The 11,264-nt window shown below is 35.0% G+C and overlaps 1 non-coding gene across 1 annotated transcript; it reads left to right on the forward strand.

The window, feature by feature from the left end:
- The first annotated feature begins 1,178 nt into the window (after positions 1-1,178).
- On the forward strand, positions 1,179-1,260 carry trnas-cga (transfer RNA serine (anticodon CGA)). Its single transcript has one exon. It is a non-coding gene; the product is annotated as a tRNA-Ser (tRNA).
- Positions 1,261-11,264: the final 10,004 nt, after the last annotated feature.

Raw genomic sequence — 11,264 nt, forward strand, 5'->3', positions numbered from 1 at the left:
TTACAACAATGAGTGTAACATGTTTTTCACAAGCCAGGTTTAGCAGCATTTTCTATAAGATCCATGTCCTTGAAAAAATAATTGTAGAAATAATTAGGTACAAAAGCTACTTTTATTTTTGTAAAAATATATAAAAGTTCACCCTCAAATGTTCAATACAGTACAGATAAGATGAGCTCAAATAGAAATAAATAGAGATCAGAAACTGCTTGTTTCCTTGCCCTGAAATGTTACATTTAGCTTACTAAAAGAAATGTCTGATAGAAACCAAATGTCTTTACCTGGCATTCATGGATCACAACTAAATTTCATTTTCTGGACAGCTTTGTCATAGAAATCTGCATTTAATGATAAACTGTAAATAGGCTCCATTTTGGATTTGGGGGTCCTATTAGTTCTTTCCATTTTTTAGAATTCAACTTACAAGATATAATGTTACCTTAAACCAACTTCTGTTCTGTTTCCTATTGCCTACATTATTTTACTACAAATAATTTAAGTATTTCAATATGGAATAACTTGTTGACAGTCATTTAAGATTAATTTCAGCCAAGGCTCTGAATTATTCATTTGAGGAAAATTAGGTTCATTTTGAATAACTATTTTACTCTGTTATAGTAGAGGTATTGCTTCAGAGGCTTTGAATTCACTTGTATTAAATATCATGAGATCATAATGCAACTCTGAGTAAACTGATTCCTTTAATCCTTCAACACAGAGGGCTATGAGGCACCCTGATATAAGTATTTAAAATTCTCACAAACATTGACAAAGTCAACTCAATGGCTTTCTTCAGGTGCTTCTTTACACAAAGCATTGTGAGAGTATGGAAGCTACTCAGCCGTGTTGATGAAACCACTACCCTGGCTTCCTTCAAGAAACAGCTGGATGAGATCCTTGGATCAATGGGTTGAATAGCCTGTATTAATTCCCTATGTTTGTCTTGTCTCTACTACAAACTGTAAATATTTAAAATTTAACTGACTTTCCTCACACTTACTTTTTTCAGAGGTCACTCAAACATGGGCAGCAGTTACCCATGTTTGATTGTTACAGAGGATTATTGGATCACGATTACAATTAATTTTGTAATAATAGTATATGTAGAAATATGCAAACAGAACTATACCCTCATCCTCTGCAAAAAATTATTGTCACATCTCTTTTGTAAGCCACCAGTCACGGTCGCCGAGTGGTTAAGGCATTGGACTCGAAATCCAATGGGGTTTCCCAGCACAGGTTCGGATCCTGTCCATGATGTGAGGGCTGTTTGGGCAGAGCGGTGGCTCTGTGGCTAAGGATCTGCACCTGTGGCTAGTCAGTTGCTGGTTCAAATCCCACAGCTGGCAGAGGAATCCTACTCCATTGCACCTGAGCAAGGCCCTTAACCCCAACTGCTCCAGGGGTGCTGTACAGTGGCTGACCCTGTGCTCTGACCCCAGGTCTCTCTATCCCTATCTGTTTTTCTGTGTGTCTCATGGAGAGCAAGCTGGTGTATGCAAAAAGACAGATTCCTAATGCAAAAAATTGTATTGGGCTAATAAAGTGATCTTATCTTATCTTATTATAAGTGAGGACTGCTGATAGCCTAAGTTCATGAATTTTCTCTGTGGTCACCATTTGTTCAGCCTTTGATTTATAAATCAGTGTAAACTTCATTAAATTCTTTTGATTAAAGGGCATAAAGTGTAGCTGTGAGTTTGACCCATTAAACTTTTCTCCTTTAAACATTTAACAGTTATTTCTTATGGGACTGCCTTTTATAATTATCATTGAGCCTCCTTTTTTACATTAATTATTGATCTGTTAATAAACTCTTCAGAGACTTCTGATGTCACAGACCATTTTATTGTATTACACAGCTTGGTGAGTTATATATGTCAGTGACATCTGATTTATTTTACTACAATGAAAATGAAAAAAAATAATAATTAGAGAGCATGAAATTTAATTCATTTTTTACAATGCTGAGATTTCTAGCTATATGTAGAACCAAACCAAAATACTGAACAATCAACATATGAATATACAGTATCTGGTACTGTGTTCCCTGGTGATTAAAAATTGCAGTTTTATTTAAAAATATATGGTTACAGTTTTATTTTGAAATATATGGTTAAGTGAAATATTTCTTCAATGTACTTTAAAAAGAAAATTAGCCAGGCCAGATACATAGCCAGACTGTGAATGTTAACAGCTGAATTTAACAGGGTACCAGATTTAACACACATAATCTTTTGCAATTGAGATCTTTACTAATAGTTGATGTCCTCTTTGAGTTACAAATGTTGATGTTTTCATCTTTTCACACTATGCAACACTTTAAAACTTAAAACAATTAAAAAAATTAAACTATATGATGTTTCAGTTTTTGATCTGCAAATGAAGTCTATTTAAACTGTTGTGTTTTTTGTATATTTATAATAATAATAATTAATAATTGCTTACACTTATATAGCGCTTTTTCTGGACACTCCACTCAAAGCGCTTTACAGGTAATGGGGACTCCCCTCCACCACCACCAATGTGCAGCATCCACCTGGATGATGCGACGGCAGCCATAGTGCGCCAGAACGCTCACCACACATCAGCTATCAGTGGGGAGGAGAGCAGAGTAATGAAGCCAATTCACAGAGGGGGATTGTTAGGAGGCCATGACTGATAACAGCCGATGGGGAAATTTGGCCAGGATGCCGGGGTTACACCCCTACTCTTTTCGAGAAACACCCTGGGATTTTTAATGACCACAGAGAGTCAGGACCTCGGTTTTACGTCTCATCCGAAGGACGGCGCCTGTTTACAGTATAGTGTCCCCGTCACTACACTGGGGCATTAGGACCCACATGAGCTGCAGAGTGAGCGCCCCCTGCTGGCCCCCCTAACGCCTCTTCCAGCAGCAACCTTAGTTTTTCCCAGGAGGTCTCCCATCCAGGTACTGACCAGGCTCACACCTGCTTAGCTTCAGTGGGTTTTTCAGTGGGTTATTTGTGTCCCTTAGAATACCTTTCCAAGAGAACTCAAAACATTCTGTAATTACTCTCAATCTACTTACTGCAAAGCATCTAACCAAACACAAAATATATTTTTGGTTACCCTTCCTTGACTTTTCTTCAGCTTTTAACAGAATCCTACTTGACATTTCATTATCAAAAGTGATTCAATCAAAATAGTCACCATAAAATAAATTCACAATAAAGGAGTACAGGTTTATGGGCAAGTGCAATTAGTGATAATGTGCAAAAATGAAGGGGTATTGTGCAATTGTACAGGCTTAGGGTGATTGTGCTGGAATTCAATTTACAAATTCTGGTTAGCTTTGTGGATTCCTGTAGAAGTGGTGCATAATGACTAGGCATAGATTGATGTCTTTATGTAAAGTTATATTTTTTAATGTAATGTTTATGTATACTGTTCATATGTTTTTGTCATACAATAATATCTATATATATATTTATTTATTTCATATATATGTATATATTTTGTATATGTTTGTATGTTTTTGTCAATCTGTTTATGTAAAACATAGCTGCTTGGGCGCAAAACAAATTTCTGAGAAATCAGACAATAAAATGTTATTGTATCATATGTGTGGATAATTGGACTAAAGGTTTAATGGTATTTAAATTGTATACACACCTCTACTTGTAAGCAACACATTAAAATCAGAAGAATATAAAGATTAAAACAAAAAAATATATGGATTTAAATTAAGTCCTTCTCCTTAATTTCAGCTTATTATGAATGATAGGGTTTTACAACATTTGCTCTCTTATAAGAAACCTGTGATGTCCCTCAAAGGTCAGTTCTGCGTCCCCTTAAAATATAAAACCAACATATATATATATTAGACATTTTTTCATTAAGACTTTTTTCCCCAAAGATTTTTCTTCATACAAAAAATCTGCTGTACTTTGATAAAGAAAGATTCTAATTTTCCTGAAATTAATGTGGATGGCAGAAAATAAAACTAATATATCAAAAAGCACATATAAAATGTCTAAACAAACTCATGCTTATTCAAGCTTATTACATTATGGAAGGTTAATGTTTTTTTTCAGTGGGACAAGAGCTTTTTTCTTATTATCATATTTAATGATAATATAGTCATATATGGTATTTAAATGTATTTCACAAAGCATCTTTATTGAAGAACATCCTAAGATGCAAAGGGATGTGTTTGATGAATACATTACATAAGGTTGTGTTCTTTTCCAGCTTATGCACACTAGTAAACATAGATCTGTAACTACATTATTCAGCAGTTGTATGTGATTGTTTGTATACCAGACACTAAAATTCAGTAATTCAGGAAAATACATGAAAAATGTAGGGAGTAGGAGCAAGATCTAAACGTTCCACATTTTGCAAAGCGTTTTCTTTTATTACTGTCTATTGTTACTTTCAAAATATTGTATTATATGTTTCTTGTTCTCTGATACATGTAAAGCATAATCTTATTTATATATTGTGCATAAATATCCCACTGAGTCTTACAGCTAATACAATTCAAGAATCTAGTTAATTTCACATAAAAGCAGTATGCTTCCACTTTGAGAATGCCTGCTGTTTATCATTAGAATATTATTTACAATTCCATTCAAAAGTATTGAGGTAGTGAAGTCTACACTGGGATTTTCACCCCAAAACCTGACTGATGAATACAACTACTACATGTTTTATGTTGTTACTAATTGTAAATGTTTTGGTAAAAAGAGTAATAATTCAGGCGCATTTGGTTAAACAAATACACACGCACTTAACTACACACAATATAAACATAAAACACAAGTTCCTGTATTTATAAGTATACAGACAAGGCATTTCAGGGACCTATGTCTACCAAGTATGTGACTCTTAAATAATGCCTACAAAGGCCAAAGAAAAGATAGACTGCCTTCTAAACTAGAATACAACCTACCATTAAATCTCTCTAACCCAGATGCCACAAAAAAAATGGCTGCCTATCTCCCTATTTAAAAATGGACACACTGTCAGGAGAGGCAGTATTAAACCAGGGGATTCTTCACTAAGGAACTCAAAGTTTCCTAAAAGCTGCAGAATTGCAAGCTCTCTTAGCAAGATGCAAATACTTTGTTCCAGCTGTGTTTTCTTTTTTGGATGATCATGAGGAAGGGTCTATTGCAGGCACCAGGATTAAGTTCCATCTGCTTCTGTCCTCTCTCTTTCTCTCTCTTTGACTTTCTTTTTATCCTTTTTTTTCCTCCTCTTGTCTTGATCTGATCTTATATGGTGTCTTTCTGGATTATTGACTGACACTTAATCATTTACCCAGAATTTAATTAACCAATGTAAACTTTATGATTGCTTTGATCCTAGACTCTAGATCCCCTGCATCTCAGCAAACATCCTCTCTGCTTTGAATCTGGAATTGTTTGCATGCCAGATGTTACACACTTTTTCTAGATTCTTAGACACTTCCATTGTAACCTTAGCCTGTAACAAAGTCAATTCTATCCTCTTGTGGCAATTAAATGGATTGAATTAAACTTCTTTAATTTGAAGGAACAAAGGTGTTGGGACAACCTGTTTCGCTTTAACATTAGTATTTGGAGTCTGTTTTAAAACATTAAATGAAAACAAAAGAACTTTTTGAAAAAGGAAATAAAGAAATTTAATGATGAAAGAAAAGAAAGAAATCATATCCATATCACAAAACTTGGACATACTAACTTCAACAATTCAGAATATTCCAGAGGTAGAGAACATCTGTTTTTAAGGTAGTTGACGGTCCAAAAATTATCTGTCATTCGAAGCCCTGTATCAGTAGTCCATGAAAACACAATCAACCTCCAGACTGCAGGCTTAAAAATATTAAAATCCACTGTTCACAAAAATCTGATACAGTAGAATTACAAAGAATATCACAGTGCTGGAGCTCAAAGTGAACAGGAGAGAGAATTACGAGGGGTAATGTAGGTACCAATATGCTTAACTGTAATGTGGGCATAACTCTTAACATCCATGTAACACTTTCAACACATTTTCAACCTACAACTGTAAATAACATAATAATAGGATAACATTTTAAGCCAATATTTTGGCATAGCAGAGTTTACTCTGTCTAGGGAGCAATTCTGTGTCTACTCTGAACCTTTCAGCAACTGTTATTAAATCCTGGCAGGGGCAGTGCACAGTTATACACATTACATAAACAGGAAATAAAATTTTCTTTTTCATTATTTGTATTTAAAAATGTACAAATTGGTGTGTAACATGATCAGAGCTTTTTTCGTTCAAACTAGATTATAAGAATAGGCTGCAAAAAGAGGGTGTCATTTGAGTCATCTAGCTTATTTGATAGTTTAGTAGGTAAATGAATAAAACAGTTTGTCCAGACATTTTTTAATTGAGGCGCAGAGTTTTGGCCTCAACAACCTGACTGAGACGCCTGTTCCAGATATTCACTATTCTTTGAGTAAAGAAGTGTTCACTGTTTCTGTGTCCTAATATGAACTAGTGTACTTGTTTCACTACTGAATGTGAAAGAGTCCCATTAGTTGAACCTTTTCATATACCTTAAGATTTTGTATATTTGGATTAAATCTCCTCCTAATCTCCTGTGTTCTTTACTAATAAGATTTAGTATGAGGATGAATGATGGCCAATACTAAATATAGTATTCTAGAGGAGACTTACTAGTGCATTGTAGAACCTAAACATAACTTCCCTAACTTACCCCACAAAGCTCCCCATAACTTCCACATTTTTGCTATGGATCCAAGCATTCTTTTTTCATTCCATCCCCACATTGTCGTAATGAGTACATAGAGGATTCTACATAAATACCCAGAAAACTTTTCATGTATAAATGTCCCCAGGTCTGAATCATTCAAGTAATGTGTACTACCACAGTGGATCACTTTGCACCTATCTAATTATAATAAATAAATAATTGAATCTTTACACGTCTCTTTGAGACTGACTATCAATATCTTATCTTCCAATTTAGGATGTGAAAGCCTGTCAAAATTACATTTAAGTCAGTGTTTTTCATTTAATTTTTTCAGAAAGTAAAACCGGTAGAGAAACTGGCTAGTATTGCTCAGAGATGTTGCATTAGCTATAGGAACTACACTTCCTATAAACCTGCTTGGTGACTTCCTGAAATGTGTCTACATTGTGAGTTCTAAAGATGCCTGTCAGTTGTGATGTCCTGCAGGTCCCGCCCAAGACATTATATCACAACTGGGGAACTAACTATCACCCTCCTGGACATGATTACCTTACCTCCTTAAAAAAGTCTTAAATATACTTTAACATACATTCCATTCTAATCTTAACTCACGCCAAAACACACATTACCAACCTGACATCTTAACTTATTTAAATAACAAAGTTCAATATTTGTATCTGGCCTGCACAGCCTCCCATATACACTTGTGATACATTTAAAACAAATATGAACACTTAACCCTTAACCAATGAAACAGACAGTTCTAAACATTCTTAAACCTCATAACCTCAGGTTTGCTGTTCCTACCTAAATATGAAAAAATCCTGTGGGAGGGTTTCCAGACATTTTGTCAGGATGTCACTGGACACAAATACTACAGCTGGCCACAAAGAATTAACAACAGCCTGCGAGAGGACACTACCCCCACTACCATCAACCAATCACATGGTTACAGCTGCATATCAAACAAAATTCCTATTGGTTTATGCTTGTGTACATTGGAAGGGAACAAATCTCAACTGAAATACAGATCACTGGGATTATACACTTGACATTTGTACACATTAACAAGCTCCTCTAAAAAATGGTGCGACAGACCTTTACCCTACCAGGGCAACCCTAGAGTCTGCGTACAGAAGAATACTCCAAAACCACAGGAGTGCTTAGTTGCTGTCCTTAAGACCAACCCCCTTAAATTCACAAAAGACCACCAAATGTACTACTTCCACGCACCCACTTCTTATAGCCAACCAAGACTTACCAACACCCATGTGAGAATATAAATTCTTATACACTTATTCAATTATCTAATAATTGCATATTTCACCTTTCATGTGACTACTATTTAGAGGTTGAAAGCAATATGCAAGAGAGTAACAAAAACAAACATAATATATTGGTCACTATCTGTTGTACAAAAACCTTAACATTCAATGAGGAATTACACAGATTAATTATAACTTAAGTAATAACTTAAGTAATAATAATAAGATTAAGTAATAACTTTTTATGATTTACTTAATACTGTATGTTTATCAGTTTCATAAATACATTAAATTTATTTTCAGATATAAGTAAATATGCATTTACTATTGGTAACTAAACATATAACTTGTTTTAAATAATAGTTTATCTCTTGAGAATTAAAAGGTGAATAAAGAAGTTTTAAACTGAATGATCTGTTGGCCAAAAGTTCTTGATGAATTAAAATTCCCACTGGTAAGACAGATCTTGGTGGATTGGTCTGAGTTGCAGATGTTTAGTCTATGCTGGGAATGCCCTAATGCCAGAGAGAGAAGAGTAGCGCTTTGCCTTGTGTTGTTGGGCAGCTTGTGTTGACCCCCAGCCAGCTCTGCCAAAGTTAGCATCTTGCTGTACTTTGGTCTTTAAACACAGTCTGTGTAAGATTTGTCTTCTTGGGGTCTCGCCACAAGGTAGACTGGTGTGGAGAACTTACTTTGTCCCAGCTATAGCATGGTGATGAATATATTTGGATATTCAGTATCTTGAAAAAAAGAAAAGTCTTTTCTATTTTGTTGATCACCTAAAAATAATAGTGGCTTCATGAACACAACATTTCTTATTTTCTTATATCTTGGACAGAATTCTGTACTTTACTTACTCACTCTCTTGGGCTGGCTTTTTGGTCCTGTGTTCAAGTCCTGATTCAGAATGCTTGCAGTCATTTGGTTGGAAAAGTCAGTTTTCTATTTTACCTAGAATGATGATGAGGAGCTTTTGAGTTAACCAATGAAAATGACTTGGGTTCTCGCTTATAAAGCATCACAAGTTGGTGACTGGCTGAGATGCAATCAGATATAGGAGGTACCTTCCCTGCAAATCTCTCTTCCTTTGGATGATGGATAATGACCTTGGACCTGTAGTCTTGGGAAGAAACAGGCTACAAACATGATAAGAGTCAATCTGTGCTGTATATTATTATACTGTTCAGTTTGAAAACAGCTTTAAGATCACAGGGCATCTATAGCCACATATCTCTGCATTTAGAGAGAGGACTAAGCTGTCTATTTCAAGACACACAAAGATTAATCAAAATATTTAGTAACAAGTAGAGTATTTCTTAGTGAAATAATATGCATTGTCCCTACAGCTTCATAAATCAGACATTGGGAACAAAATAAAACAAATGAAAACAAAATATACCACTTACCACTATTAGGACAATATGTTAAGACATTTAAAACCACTGCATGTCATGTAGGTTCCTGATACAGGATGCAAATATGTCTTGCCACCACACACAGTGAGGAGGATGATTGAGGAGGTAATGAAGAATTCAAGTGGCACAGTTGGAAAATTACAGAATTTGGTTGTCTTGGGGTCACCAAATCTACAAACAGATGCTACCTCTATGCAAACAGACTATTTTTAAGGGTTGCCAGATTAAAAAAAAAACGTTCATTAAGAACAACAAATGTAAGAGCCTGGAGTTTTCTAAATGGTAATAGCACATATATTGGAATTGGGTGGTAAATTGTAGAGATAGAGTTCTTTAGCCACACACACCAACAGTGGGTTTGGCATCGTAAAAAGGATGCATATGAAGAAAAGGACTATACCTACTGTAAAATATGATTGATCTTTGATATTATGGAACTGTTTTGGTCCTGGAGCTCTTGTCAAAATGCCATCAGCATGATGAGCTCAACTAAGTATCATGATATTAATGCCCCAAAAATATCATTTTAACCCAAACCTTGGAAGCCTCTGCCAGGATGTTTAAATTTGGCAAATGGATCTTCCAGCAAGACAACAAACTCAAATACACATTGCAATCCACAAGAAAATGGTTAATGATCAACATTCCATTGATTCCATTGAATCATTAATAGAGTAAAATATTTTCCACATACTGGAAAAAAACATAAAGCTCATTATCTGTGTTGTTTATTTTATACAGCCTTTACACATATCTTTATCAAGGGTACCAGTAATTTTAAAATTGATTATATGCCTATAGAAAATGTTGGAGCTCACATTCACTATGTGCACACCTACATACAAAAACATAATACATGAAAGTTCGTGAATTTATACCATTAATTGCATGATAAGGATTTTTTTTTTGTGATCATGCTAAACAAAGGTGAGGCATTCATGAAACCACAGAAGCTGCAGGTTTTGATTATATTAAGATGATGCCACATTGAAATGATGCCAGTGAAAGCGAGAAAAAAAACATTTCTGGAATTTCGCTGGCACTAACATCACAACTTGAAGCCAGCAGGGCATTCAGGGCCCATAAATCACAGAACTCCAGCATTCTACCAATGGCAGGAAGCATTAGTTATCTACTTAACTACATGTAATGATCCAACGATAGTCTCATCAAATATAGAAGGACAACTTGAAGGATTGCTTCCATTCAATAGCAACTACAGGTGCTAAAACAATTTAGCACCATGAAAAACCCATAATTTCAATTACAGCCATCAGTAACAGCGTGTCTTTGTTAGAGTGTAGATAATCCTCTGTCTCTATTGATAATCTTTTATTAATGGTTACAGATACCCTATAAAAGAGGGTTTCTGTGTCATAGGTCATCCATGCCATGATTAAGGATTACCAGATTAAGGAGGATCTGCCACTTTAAATGTGCAATTCTATTTCTATCAGTAATGATTTTCACAGGTGTCTAATATCACAGAGATTAAATGTAAAATTCTGTATACAATGTACAGTAGCCAGCAAATTATGCTGTTTTTAAATGATAAATAAAATGTGATTTCATGTCGGTGTGCAAAACTCATTATGCTGCATTGAGATGTAGCTTAGAAAACTGGACTCATATTGCATATTCAAGCCAACAACCACGTATCCTCAAGAAATCCTTAAGTAGTACCCACAGCTACTAATTGATTGGGAGAGTCTTGGGAGACAGTTGGTTTGGATGGTGGTTTGTTGTAGCTAGCTCTGAGCAATGGCAAAAATGTCACTTTATGGTTACTAAGTCCATGGCAGATTCTTGGGGTTTTGTACACTAACAAGGAGGTGAATTTCCATTATTACAACATAGTAGGGGTAACATTCAATATATTAAAAAAAGTAA

The sequence above is a fragment of the Lepisosteus platostomus genome, chromosome 4, assembly GCF_059453375.1.
Source record: "Lepisosteus platostomus isolate fLepPlt1 chromosome 4, fLepPlt1.hap1, whole genome shotgun sequence".
In the NCBI taxonomy this organism is placed as follows: domain Eukaryota; kingdom Metazoa; phylum Chordata; class Actinopteri; order Semionotiformes; family Lepisosteidae; genus Lepisosteus; species Lepisosteus platostomus.